Genomic DNA, 13,424 nt, shown 5'->3' with positions numbered 1-13,424 from the left:
TCATACTCTGCCTCATTGTTGGAAGCCTGGAATTGAACTTCATTGCATACTCAAACTTGTCCCCTTCTGGGATTGAAAATGATCCCTCCCCACATCCGTTCGCAGTTGAGGATCCGTCCACCATAGGGTCCAATGACGCTTTCCCTCTGCTGGGTCTTGGACGCTTTCTATTGTAGGCCGGGTAAGCTCTACAATGAAATCAGCTAAAGCTTGCCCTTTGATTGCCTTTCGAGGCTCAAATGTTAAGTCAAACATATTGAGCTCAACGGCCCATTTCAACATCGGCCAGATGCATCCATCTTATGCAACACTTGCCTCAGCGGCTGATTAGTATAAACAAGAATCTATGGGCTAGAAGTAAGGCCTTAACTTCCGGCTGGCCATCAACAGAGCCAGGCCGAACTTCTCAATGGACGAATACCTGCTCTCCGCGTCCTTCAATACATGGCTCACAAATAGACGGGTATTTGCACTGAGTCTCTCTCAGCCAAGAGAACAACACTTACCGCGAAGGAGACACGGCCAGGTAAATACATTTTTCTCCCTCGGCCGGACTGATCAATCTAGGAGCTGCCGAAGATGATCTTTAACTTGCTGAAGCGCCACCTCAGCCTCTTCCGTCCATTCAAACTTGGCATTCTTTTTAATAGTTGCAAAGAAATGGTGACATTTGTCCCCTGATTTCGAAAGAAACCGTCCAAGAGCAGCCAAACAGCCCGTCAGACGCTGAACTTCTTTGACTTTGGACGGCGGAGTCATATTCATAATAGCTTGAATTTTGTCGGGATTGGCCTCAATCCCTCTCTGACCCACAAGAAACCCCATAAATTTTCCAGTTACAATGCCGAATACGCATTTCTGCGGATTGAGCTTTAACTTGAACTTCCTCAAAGTGAGGAAAGTTTCCCTCAAATCGTCCAGATGATCTTTTCTTCTTTACTTTGACGATCATGCGTCGATATAGGCTTCCATTTTCTCCCAAGCTGGGCTGAAACACCGTGTTGATAAGCCTTTGAAATGTGGCGCGATTTCTTAGGCCGAAGGGCATCCTGAGCCATCCATACAACCTTTCTCAGTAATGAAGGAGTTTTATCTTGGTCATCCGGCCACATGGGAATCTGGTGGAAGCCTGAGTAAGCGTCCATGAAACTCAGCAATCATGCCTGCTGTAGAATCACCAGACGATCGTCATTGGGCAACGGAAAGCTGTCCTTAGGACAAGCCTTGTTTAAATCCGTGTAATCAACACATCCTCCAGTGCCATTCGGTTGGAACCATCACAACATTTGCTACCCAATCTGGATAATAAGTTTCACGGATGAACTTAGATTGAGAGCTTTTGAACTTCTTCATCAACGGCCTTATTTCTGGCCGGCCCTAGTGCCTCTTCTTCTGCCGAATAGGCTTCTGCCCGGCTCAATGTTTAGCTTATGCACGCCACCTCAGGATCTATCCCAGGCATTTCCTCTACGGTATAGGCAAAACATCTTCAAATTCTCTCAACAGCTTGATCAAGGCGTCCTTGATCTCAGAATTCATGACGGACCAATCTCAAGTTCTTTCTGGACATCTGGTTAACAAATTTCCACCGGACTTTCTACCGGCTCCGGACGTTCTAGTCCCAGACTCGTTATAGCCATAGTCTCCTCAAATGAATGCTTTTCTTCTTTAATAGCCAAGCACTTTCTCTTCTTGCTGGGCAAGAGCATGACGGCTTGCTCTCAGGAGAGGTAGCTCTTGAACCTTCTCAACTTCTTGCTTTAGCTCAACAATCTGCCTTTACTTCTCGGCCGATCATCCTCCGGACCTTTGGACGCTCTGCCTTCTCTTTCCATGATGATGGTTTAAGAGTGGTGAGTAGCATTCTCTAGCAGCTTGCTGATCTCCATAGAGAGATCCAATCTTCCCCCATCACACTCAAACTTCATTAGCATTAATGGGTCACAATGACGCCTTGATGTGATTTAAGGTAGGTCGTCCGAGAATGACATTATAAGCGGTCAAGTCTCGTACTACCAAAAATTTCACAAAAAGCGTCCTGGCAGCATCTTTCTCTCCACCCTGACGGGTAGATGACGGTCCCCATGGGATGGATGATCCCTCCGCCAAAACCATTATGGATGATTTACAGGACCAATCATTTTTATCAAACTTCAACCGAGACAAACAATCAGCACTGATTATATCAGTGAGCTTCCGTATCAATCAGAATTCGCCTAACCCTGAGGTTGGCAATCTTCATTTCCACAACTAGGGTCATCATGCGGCGTCCTTATCTTCCCTCGGTCCAGCTCGCTGACCACTATTTTTGGGAAAGGATCAGACTCGGCCTGGTTAGTGAGCATAACCTGACTGAGTTCCCTTAAATAGTTTTTGTGGCCGCGATTTGTTGGACCTCCGCCGCAAATCCTCCTGAGATGACCATTACTACATCATCATCCGTGCTATCCCGTCCATCTTTCTTCCTTGACGGTTATCTCTTTTCTGGAACTTCCTTCCTGACGAAGGTAGGTAATTGTTCATCTTACCTTTCGAGCCAATCTTCTATGCTCTCTTCAAGTGCTTGCATTCATTGGTTTCATGCCCACAATCCTTGTGGAAGTGACAATACTTGCTTTTGTCTCTTTACGGTAAGGCGTCTTCATTTCGGCCGGCGCCTTTAGCTCATGCTGATCTTTATTTCCATAAAATGGAATATTGATCTTTGTTGAACTCTATGGTTCAACTGAGGCCGCCGGCTGACCGCCTACTTCTTTGGACGAGGTGGTAGAAGTCATTGCCCAAGTCTCAGCTTTCTTGGGCGGATTCTTTTTTGGCTGAACACTTCCTCTACTTCTTTCACCTCTGGCTGCTTTGCCTCAGCACAAACCTCTGTGGCATGAATGAATGCTTCAGCCTCCTTCAAAGCTTCCGTCAAAGTAGTGATTTTCTTCTTACCAAATCAAACTTAAAACTTCCTGGTCAAACCTCTGATGAAGGCGTCAAACGCCACTCCTGCATTCAGATCTTGGATCTGCAATGCTTCTAGATTGAATCTCTTCACATAACCTCTCAAGCCTCTTAGGACCTTGGATGACTTTACCCAAGTGCATGCTTGTTTTTTGTTCTTGACGATTAGCCACAAAGTGACTGTGAATAGATGCTGAGCTCAGTAAATTGTTCACTGAGTTAGGCGGAAGTTGTTAAACCATTTCTGGCTACCCCTTCAACGTAGCTGGGAAATTCTTACACCAAGTAGCATCGTCCACCCCTTGGACATACATCTGATGCTTATAGGCTGATAGATGATCGTCGGATAGTGTTCCATCGAAAGGTTCAATGGTCGGGAGCTTAACCTTTGGGAAAGGAGGGGACTCCATAATCCTGACCGAGAAAGGAGTTGGCCAATTGATCTGGAGTGCCCAACCTGACCCTCAATGGGTATGTGCTCCGGCGTACTCCTTTAGTACCGGATTAGAAGAGGTGTTAGCTAAGGCTGACGCCATACACCATTGGCTGCAAAACTGTTTTCTCTTGCCTGGCTGAAAAGCTGATGGTCCATGGCTTCGCCACTGTTCTGGACGGGAGTCTTAAGGACGGATCCTTCATATAAGGAGTGGAACCAGAGGCTGAACGCTGCTGAGCTGCCGCCCTCTTGGCTTCCAAATACTCCCTAGCATCAGTCTCCATCTTGTGGCCAGTAGGAGGAATATTGTCTCCTGGACGGACTACCAACCTCCAGTCCATCTTCCTCCTGGAGTCACTAACAGCTGGCTGCTTTCCCTTGGAAAGCGGCCTAGTCAACTCTGGCCGAGGTGGCCGACTGTCCCTGGACGACCCTCTTGGGACTCCCTTTGAGTGGCGCTGCTGCCCTCCTCCTGGACTTAGCTAGACTACTTAATCTGAACTAAAGAATAACATATTACTTTTAATCTGCTCTTCCATGACAGTGGCCATTCTGGCCTGGAAATCATTCAGTACATTCTCCAAGTGACCAGCTGTCACTGGGCCGTCAAGATTTTCCTAAATGACTGGAGTTACAGTCCTACCCTCCAGATGGACGGCGGCATGACCATGGTCTCATCCACGGGGTGGCCTCTCCTCATCCACAGTATCTTCCACCTGAACTCTAAAACTTTTGTTCCTTGCAACATTCGAGGAATGACAGTCCGTCATTGTTGCGTCTCCCCACATACGGCGCCAAATGTTACGTAGTACGAAACTAGCAATTAAATATCACAACTCCTAAAGTTAGGTTCTAAAACTGGAGACTTGTGCAACAATGATTGGCTCGAATCCCAGTGCAAACTTCTGACCAGCAACCTGCAAAAAAGGGACCCACCCTGGAGGTTTGGGTGGTATTTCCCCCTCCGATGCTTAAGTCAGATATCAGGGATGTAAAGGAACTTTTAGAGAGAGAAAGTAGAGAGAGAGAAGAATTTATGACAGAGTAACAGTATTATGCTCTGAAAAACGTACCTTTCACCTTGAAATCAAGGACTATCTATACTGTTTGAGATGACTGTTGTACCTTGATGTCACCCTAATTTGGGAGCATCTGATTGGCTAAGCAATAATATCAGGACACGTGGCAAGGCGCTGATTAGTTAGCTTTTACCTTGTAGCTGAATCAGGCTTTACTTCAGTGGGCCTAAGTACAATTTTAGGGCCATAAAGGAGCTTTTCAGTACACCTTTTCCTCAGAGAGGTGTACTTTAGCCCATGAAACTTGCAGGCCTTTGTACTTTCCTTGGCTTAAACAGATGCCACATGTAGGGCTGTGATAGCGCCACGTGTCATAAGGGTAGCTGTTGATTTTTAGGCTACAACATTGATCACCAAAATTATATATTATGTGTCAAACAAACCTTTAACATATTTGTCTTTGCCAACTATTAATTGAACTATATGCATGCTATTAAATCTTTCATTGGATAAAGTAAGGAAATTCACTTCGAACTCAAAATCTCTTACTTATTTGATTTTTTTTCTGAAAATGTATTGGCGATTTTTCTCATAGCCAAAATATCATTAAACATGTGTTGGCTAAAACATGATAATCACAGGCCTACAATTTGACTAATCAGTTAGGGATTCTTTTTCAAAAATATAATTGTTTTCTTCGTAATTAAATTTTTAGAAAAATTTATGTAATTAGGTGAAGGTCAAAACATTAAAATCATATTTTATTGCATTATTCATGCTATGCATATTGCATTACTTCCCCTTCCATGGTTTTAAATTTCTCTCACGGTGTGTTTGGGTAGAAATGAGGAAAGAAAGGAACGAAAAGCTGGAGGAAGAATAATAAGTCTTCCTTCCAATTCATTCCATTGTACTTGGAGAGATTTTTTTCTCGAAACATATGAAGGAATTCATCCCTCTCAATTCATCCCTCCATTTTCTAGATCCTCCCCTTCCTTTCCCTTAATTTCCTCCAAGACAAACAAGGTGTTAAAGTAGTGTCGTTGCTCAATTAGCACATATTATATACGTTCGGTGCCCCAAGGGGGTTTACGCTTTGTCATCCAAAAAGAATCATAACTGATAGTGGTGGATCTTCGTCATAAGCGAAGCTACCCAACTATGCTTTTCTTTCTGGTTCCTGACTAGATATAGGGAAACTCTCCTAGACATGATCATCTTTTAAGCAAAGATATGAAGGTTTGGATCAATCTCTTAGTCATAGAACTTTTCGACTAAAACTAAACCATATTATAGTGCTAAAACATAGATATTCACTTTACTTTGGAACTGCATAGTATTTCTTTCCTAAATAACACTCTTGAATGCTATAGTTAAATGTTGCATCCCCTCACATTAGAATCAAAAGATCGAAGAACAAACAATAGATCGTCAAAACGCAAAACCCCAATGTCGAGTACAATGTGCAGAAGACATAAAGTGTGAGTCACACGCACAGTACCCGTGTCTGGCGTATCAATAGTGTGTGTGGCACGCAACAACATTGTTTGGGTGTAGCAAATATGTTGGGACGCACCTTTGTTGCTCGCGCATAATTTATGGTTTGCCAACTTTCCATTTGTAGTCAAATCATCATCCATGATGTTACCCTTGATATTTTGATGATGACATCATAACAAATGATCTAATGATACCATTAACTGCGTTCAGCTATGAAGTTCATAAGTTGGAAAAGGTCAAGGGAAGTTGAGTTCTTAAGTAGGACTTTGCAGCAAAAGGGACCTTGACTAATAGTTTAATGCATGAAGTGAAGACAAACTAGGAGTCAAGGAATTTTTTAAGTATCAACTGCTATATTTATTATGTCAAAGTTTCTTGAAAAATAGTTGGAGTTTATGAGCATGAACTTGGTTAGAAGCTATGATGCTCACACTCGGGTACGTGTACGAGTGTCGGACTCTTCAAATTGTAATTTTAAGGATTCAAGGACTCGTTTGTGAAGAGTCCAAATTTTGGATATGAACTCGGGGACACATGACAGAGGTATGTAATTTAAAATAGGATATTATCTTAGATAACCCTGACTTATAGGCCTTTTTCCAATATAACCCCGACTTTGGCAGCCCCGTCTTCGATAACCCTGAACTTGATTTTTTGTCATTAAACCTAATGGAATTAGACATGACGTTAACTATTTTGACATCTATAATTAAAAACCTATTTTTTTATATAAAAAAAACATTTTGTGTTCTTCATCCTCTCTCTATTGTTCTTCAGCACTTTCTCTTTCTTGTTCTTCAAGTCCTTGTTACTCTTCTATTTAAATTCCAGAATATGTTTTAATTTGATTTTCTCACTCTTGTTCTTCATCTCCTACATCAATAGCCACCACACAATGTTAGAGGAAACCCATTATTTCTCCTTAATTGCTATAAAAAAAACACCCCAAAACCCAAGCAGTTTCACTTATACCCATATTCACGCAGAGGAGGGAGAAAGTTTGAGTTCCTTTTATAACGAGATTCACGCATAGGAGAGAGAAAATACAACGCACGACAGTGAATGGAGGAGAGATAAGAGGAGAAAGAATGTGAGGAGAGAGAGAATGGAGGTCGAAGATGATGTTGGTGTTGCTATTGTGGTTAATCGTGGTTCCAACCACAAAATCCCATTACCCATAGAATTGTGAGAAGAGAGAGAATCCCACGACACAATTACTGCTGAAGTAAAATCCTTTTTCCTCCAACTTATTGATGACTTGGCGCTATCTAGCTTCTATTTTGATTTCTATGGTTTTTTCCAAGTCCAAGTGACAAATCTTAGAAAATTACAGTATTTGGCACTATCTTCTCTTCCCCCTCTCAATCTCTTCCTCTTCGAAATTTTGGGGATTTGTTGTTCATTTCATTTCAATTCAATACATGAGTTTGGTTGCCGAACAAAACAAAGGAAGAAATTTTGGAAAAAGTGGTGGAAACCATTGATGAATGCTTGACAAGAGATGAAGAAAAATGGAGAGAAAGAGATGATCAGTTTGTTTTTTTTTTTTAAAAAAAAGGTAGTAAGTATTTTTTTTTGAAATAGTTAACGTCGTTAATAACTCCGTCAGGTTTAATGACAAAATACAAGTTTAGGCCCATGTGGGTAAAAAGAATGTCAGGGTTATTTGGGAACAAAGTCTATATGTCAGGGTTATCTGAGATAATATCCCATTTAAAATTTAAATTAATATGTTAAAAAAAGAATTATGGATGGATCATTCAAAGTACTTTATATTAATATTTAATCATCACAATAAGCTTATGAGTTCCAATTAGCACCAAAAAGAGTTAAAGAAAACATAATATCGGCTTTCTTAGCTGACATAAAATTGTTGACATAAACTTCTAAAAACTCCAAATCTCTAAATTAAAGAAAAAGCCAAAACTAATCTAACACAATAAAATATCAGCTTTATACTTCAAGCCTCTTCCAATACGTTGACTTCACAAAGCAATTTCATGCATCGTCTTCAACTTCATCATTAAGAGTTAAAGAAAACATAATATCATCTTTCTTAGCTGACATAAAATTGTTGACATAAACTTCCAAAAAAACTCCAAGTTTGAATTAAAGAAAAAGCCAAAAATAATCTAACACAATAAAATATCATCTTTGTACTTCAAGCCTCCTCCAATACGTTGACTTCACAAAGCAGCTTGATGCATTGTCTTCAACTTCATCATTAACATCTTCAATGTCCTACTTCTCAAGAAAAAGATTAACAAAACCTTCAATGTAATTTTCATCAACAAGAAGTCAATATCCACCTTTGAAGAATGTTAGTCATCAAAATAGTCCAAAAATTGAATAAACGAATGCATCGAACTGACTATATATTAAGTTAAAAATCTACAAACATAACAACATCCCAAAAGCTTGATGGATCGGTAGTGTACCCTTCCTTCTTTCTGGATAACATACCAAATTAGAGTAAACATAGAATAAATCTTCTTCTCTGCTAGAAGCTAGCCTCTTTCTCTTATTATGAATGTTAGAAAAAGAACTCCAGTTTCTTTCACATCATGAGGAAGAAGTAGGTTGTTGAAAGTAACTTGAATGCGAGAGCTTGTAATGTTAGTGTGGATGAACCATAACTGGCCTACCAATTCAGGGGATCTTTGTGCATCCAAGCTTCCATTACATGGGCTTCACTAAAAAAAAGTCCAAAGTACCCGAGAATTGTCCATACTCGGCATAAAATTTTCGAAGATCATCAGAGGTTGTAAGCATTTTTTTGAATCATTTATTTGTTGTTCTTCATCCTCGCTAGAGGATACCCTTAGAACTAATGGATTCCCTCCTTGTAACCATGACTCGCTATATAATATTTCAGAACAAGTGAATGTGTCATACAGTGAAGAGGAGTATTACTTTTGTTCCACCTTGATTCAAGTACACAATGAATCACATTAAAAATAAATGATGAATGACCAATAATTGCATCTAAACTCTAATGCTCAAAAAATTTACTTCTAACTTCTTCAATCATAGTATCCCACCAGTCATATATCAAATGCAAACAAGGAGCATCAAGATCACCTTTCCTTATCATATTATGAAAGGGTGTTGTGAAATTCAGAAAATATCATACTTTGTCCCACCATCTATCAAAAATTACACATTCTTTTACTCCATCAGCTCTAGCCTCTAAATGTGTCTTCCTAAAGGTATTCCACTGAACATCTAAGACCATCTTTTCAAGAGCATTTTTAACTTTGAACAAGCGTTCTTCCATGATAACATGCATGAGAGGCAAAGCGTGTTTCTACTACCTTAATAAGAATGTGTTTCGAATGCTTCTTAAAAGTAGTAAGGGATTTCCCATGATTTAAAACAAAATAGATCCACTTACACTCCTCATTTTGGCTTGAGTTGCTGGAGGGGGGGGGGTTCACAGATAGCTTTTAGTGTCAAATTCAAAGTGTGCACAACACAAGGTGTCTAAAAAACATGGGGATATTCGGCTTAAATACTCAAACCTGAATATTAATGATAATCTGGACAATGTTATTAGCCCCTTCTTCATCGATAACCTCTTGAAACAGACTTACAACATAGTCAGTATCCTTCAAATTTCTAATTGTGTCAAAAGCTTTAAGAAACATGTAACCTCTTCCTGATGTAGCCATGTCATTGATGAGGGACCTCTTTTGTCGATCAGTCCACCCATCTAAGCATAAAGACACTCCTTTCTTCTTCCAAGAGCTCCCAAAAGGCTGGAGCAAAGTATTCACATGTGTTTTCTCGTGCTGCAATAAAGTGATTCTTAACATGTTGTAAGTTGGTGGAACATACCCACAACACCAACTGTTTGCAAGTTTCAGAATAAACTCATGAAAGCATAGACTTTTGACAATTGAGAATGGAAGTGCTGAGGAATTGATCATTTGAGAACATTCCTTATCTAAGTCATCTCTTTTCGCAAAATTGAAACATGCTGCTATTGTACCTCTATTTCTTCTTTGTTACAGCAAGTCGGAATTAGGGGGAGGGTCACATAATCAAGTTTCCTCTTTGCTTCAAAAGAGTCTCTAGCCTTTTTAGCCTCTGCCTTATCATGTTATTTTCTGAATTTGATCATTGACCTTCATACATGGATGTACACCATGCCCAGGTAATTTTAAGAGATGGGCTTTCAGTTTTCAGTTTGAACTTATAACCTTTTTATCACAATAGTTACAACTCCATTTTCTATTCCCGCCACTACAAGGATTTTGAACAACAATAACATGGTTCCATAATGGTTTATCATCATATGAGGTAAGTTGTGATGCACTAGGTAGTTTTTGAATTTCTTTGGAGGTTGAGCATAGAGGAGTCTGGTGAAGCCATTAAAATGAGGAGATTCTAAAAGCTGAAGAAACTCAGAAATATTTGGTTGTGCTGTGAGAATTGGGCTATGCATAGGCTTCATATTTATAGTTGAGAGATAAAGGAATTCAAGCTAGGAAAATTGAAGAGGGATACACAGAGTCGAAAATGATACTGGAACTTAAGAAGATATATTTAGTTGGGAATGAATATTATATATTTAGTTAGGAAATGAGTAAATCATGGGTAATATTAAAACTTTGATGCTACAACTCTACAACATAGGGAAAATAAGAATCCATCATTATATAAGTAATTGATCATTGGCAATTTGGCCTCAACACAACAAACTATATCTCTGGTGCACCTAACGTCACCAACTTTGTCTAGTAGCCAAAACACCAAAAACTATTGCCATGGGTGCAGCAGTGTCATAAATGATGCTGAATCTAACTTTTTTTTTATACATGTTCACGTGACAAACTTCTAATCAATGAAAAAATAGTATGAATGAAAGAAAAAGGGTAAAATGGGGGGGGGGCGGATAACACGGTTACCTTGCCATCGGCAAGAAAAAGTTAGCTCCAACTTAATTTATGATACTCGTTGCACCATGCCAATAATATGAGGTGTTTTGGCTACTAGTCAAATTTGGTGGTGTTGGGTGCACCCCGTCCATAGTTGGTGGTGTTGAGGCCAATTTTGCCTTGATAATTTGATATTATCCATAAATTTGTTACTTATGCTTTCATCCATCCTTTTTTTTCTTTTTTCTTTTTAAAGGTAGTTTTTTTTTTCTTTTATCAATCACATGCTAATAATAATTTTTTTACTATATTAATAAAATTACCATAAACGTAAAACATTTATATAAATTCTTAGCTACCTTTATTATTTTTGTATGTAAATGTTATGATCATAATATATTTTATATCAATTTTTAAAAGATGATCACTCACATATCATTAATTTTTATTCCATTAGAGATGATCAATATATCGATCATAGGCGTCACTTATATAGTTTATCGATCATATATTTTTATTATTATTCAATTCATGGTGATTAATATGTCGATCATAGCCACTAGTTTAGTTTATCGATCATATAACATTGTTCTTATTATTTGATAATTTTGTTTAAGGATGATCGATTATGTATTATTATTCCTTAGTCAATTCATGATGATCACTACATATTTCATAGCAGTCACTTATTAGTTTTATTTGATCATATAACATTGTTCTTATTCCTCGATTATTTTGTTTAAGGATGATCGATTATATATTATTATTTCTTATTTAATTCATGATGATCAGTTAATCAATCATAAGCGTCACTAGTAATTGTTTATCGATCATATAAATGTTGTTCTTATTACTTGATCATTTTCTTTGATGATAATTGGTCATATGTTGTTATTCCATATTCAATTCATGATGATTAGTACATCGATCATAAGCGCTTTTTATATTTGCTTATCGATTATATAACATTGTTCTATTTGAACTTATATAAATATTTTGTGTCTATTATGTTCGGACCTTTAATTATTATAGTATATACTATATATTACTCATTTATTTTTGGTGTATAGTAATATATTTGAAATAAACTTATGATACATTTTGATTTTTGATAAGTATGGCTTTTCTTCAAACCTTTCCATATATAATTTTTCAATAGTGTTTTTTATTTTAGATCTTATTGTTCATTTAAAAAAATTAAAATTTATTACTCTATGGTAAAAAAACTTTATAATTCCCACTCTTTTTTTGTATAAGAAAATATCATTTTATTCTACAAATGATATATTACAAATTTACAAATAATGTTATTATTCAGTCAATTCAATTATTTTGTTATGTTATACCTTGAAATATAATTAAGGCCATCAAAAAGCTAAAGAAATATAGGATATTAATTACTAATTAGGGGGTAGTTGGCAGATAGAAGTTGACTTGTTGCTCTTTTCTTTATCTTTTCACTATTTTACTATTTTTATTTTTTCAAAAATAATGAATCATTCCTTATTTTGATCTTTTCCTTATTTCTCTGATCATTTACTCCAATCCATTCCCCAAATCTCTCCTTATTTATTTTTTTCATAACTGCTAAATTCAAATTATTCCCACTTCCAATAAAATGTTTCTAATTAATATTTACATATGTCTTTTGACAAGAAAATTTATACATTATATAGATAACTAATTTTTTTGAGAAAATAGATAGTAATAATTTATTAACACACTTTTTTTATAAACTTATTTTTAATTATAAAAAAAACTTACAAATTATATACCCAGTCAGTTAGTCTTAATTTTTTTGTCAGCTAATATAGTTAAATAGTAGTTATAAAATCCATTGAGTAACTATTAGTTTTACTATTCGTTTAAATGTTGAGAAATGAAATATCTTTTTTATTGCTTTTATAGTTAAAATTGACCAAAAAAATTTTTGTTTAATTTGTTAGAGGGTTGAAGTCTATGAGGTTCCTAACAACTAACTTAGATATACATCATATTTGCCTCAAGTAAATAATTAGTACATCGTCTTTAATAAAAATCACAACATTGAAAGACTAAGTGTATAGCTTATGGGGAGTGAAAACTTTTTATTGTAGCATGAACGGAAGTACACATACTTGTATTATTTACTATATACTAGGAAAATTAAATATTGAGCTCATCAGGTAACTTAATAATCTAATTGGATAAACTTGATGTTTCAAAATTCAATATTTGAAGCGAATGAGTAGCATACCTTATATATGCTTCGACTACATGATCTATCATCTATGCCATGATAAGTACTCAACCAAATGTTGCACATGCCTTGAGCATGTGTAGCAGGTTCCAAGCAAATCCAGGAGAAGCACACTGGACTGCAGATTAGAGCATCCTAAAGTACTTGAGGAGGACTAAAGGTTAACCGATGCGAGCTTCCAAACTCATAGAGATTGTTGTATTCACGGTTTTAATGATGACAAATAATGTTATTGAGTCTAGGAAAATAAGTTGAGTCTAGGAAATTAATTGTATAACTTAGAATTAATTTTCATATTGTCTTGAGTGTAATTTATTTAATTATAACTTGTGGAGAAATGGTTATGAGTTTAACCTAATAGTCAAGTTATTCAAATAAATTAATTCATTTACTCGAATTAT

Source organism: Beta vulgaris, chromosome 6 (genome assembly GCF_026745355.1).
Source record: "Beta vulgaris subsp. vulgaris cultivar EL10 chromosome 6, EL10.2, whole genome shotgun sequence".
Taxonomy (NCBI): Eukaryota; Viridiplantae; Streptophyta; class Magnoliopsida; order Caryophyllales; family Amaranthaceae; genus Beta; species Beta vulgaris.
This window is presented reverse-complemented; position numbering follows the sequence as displayed.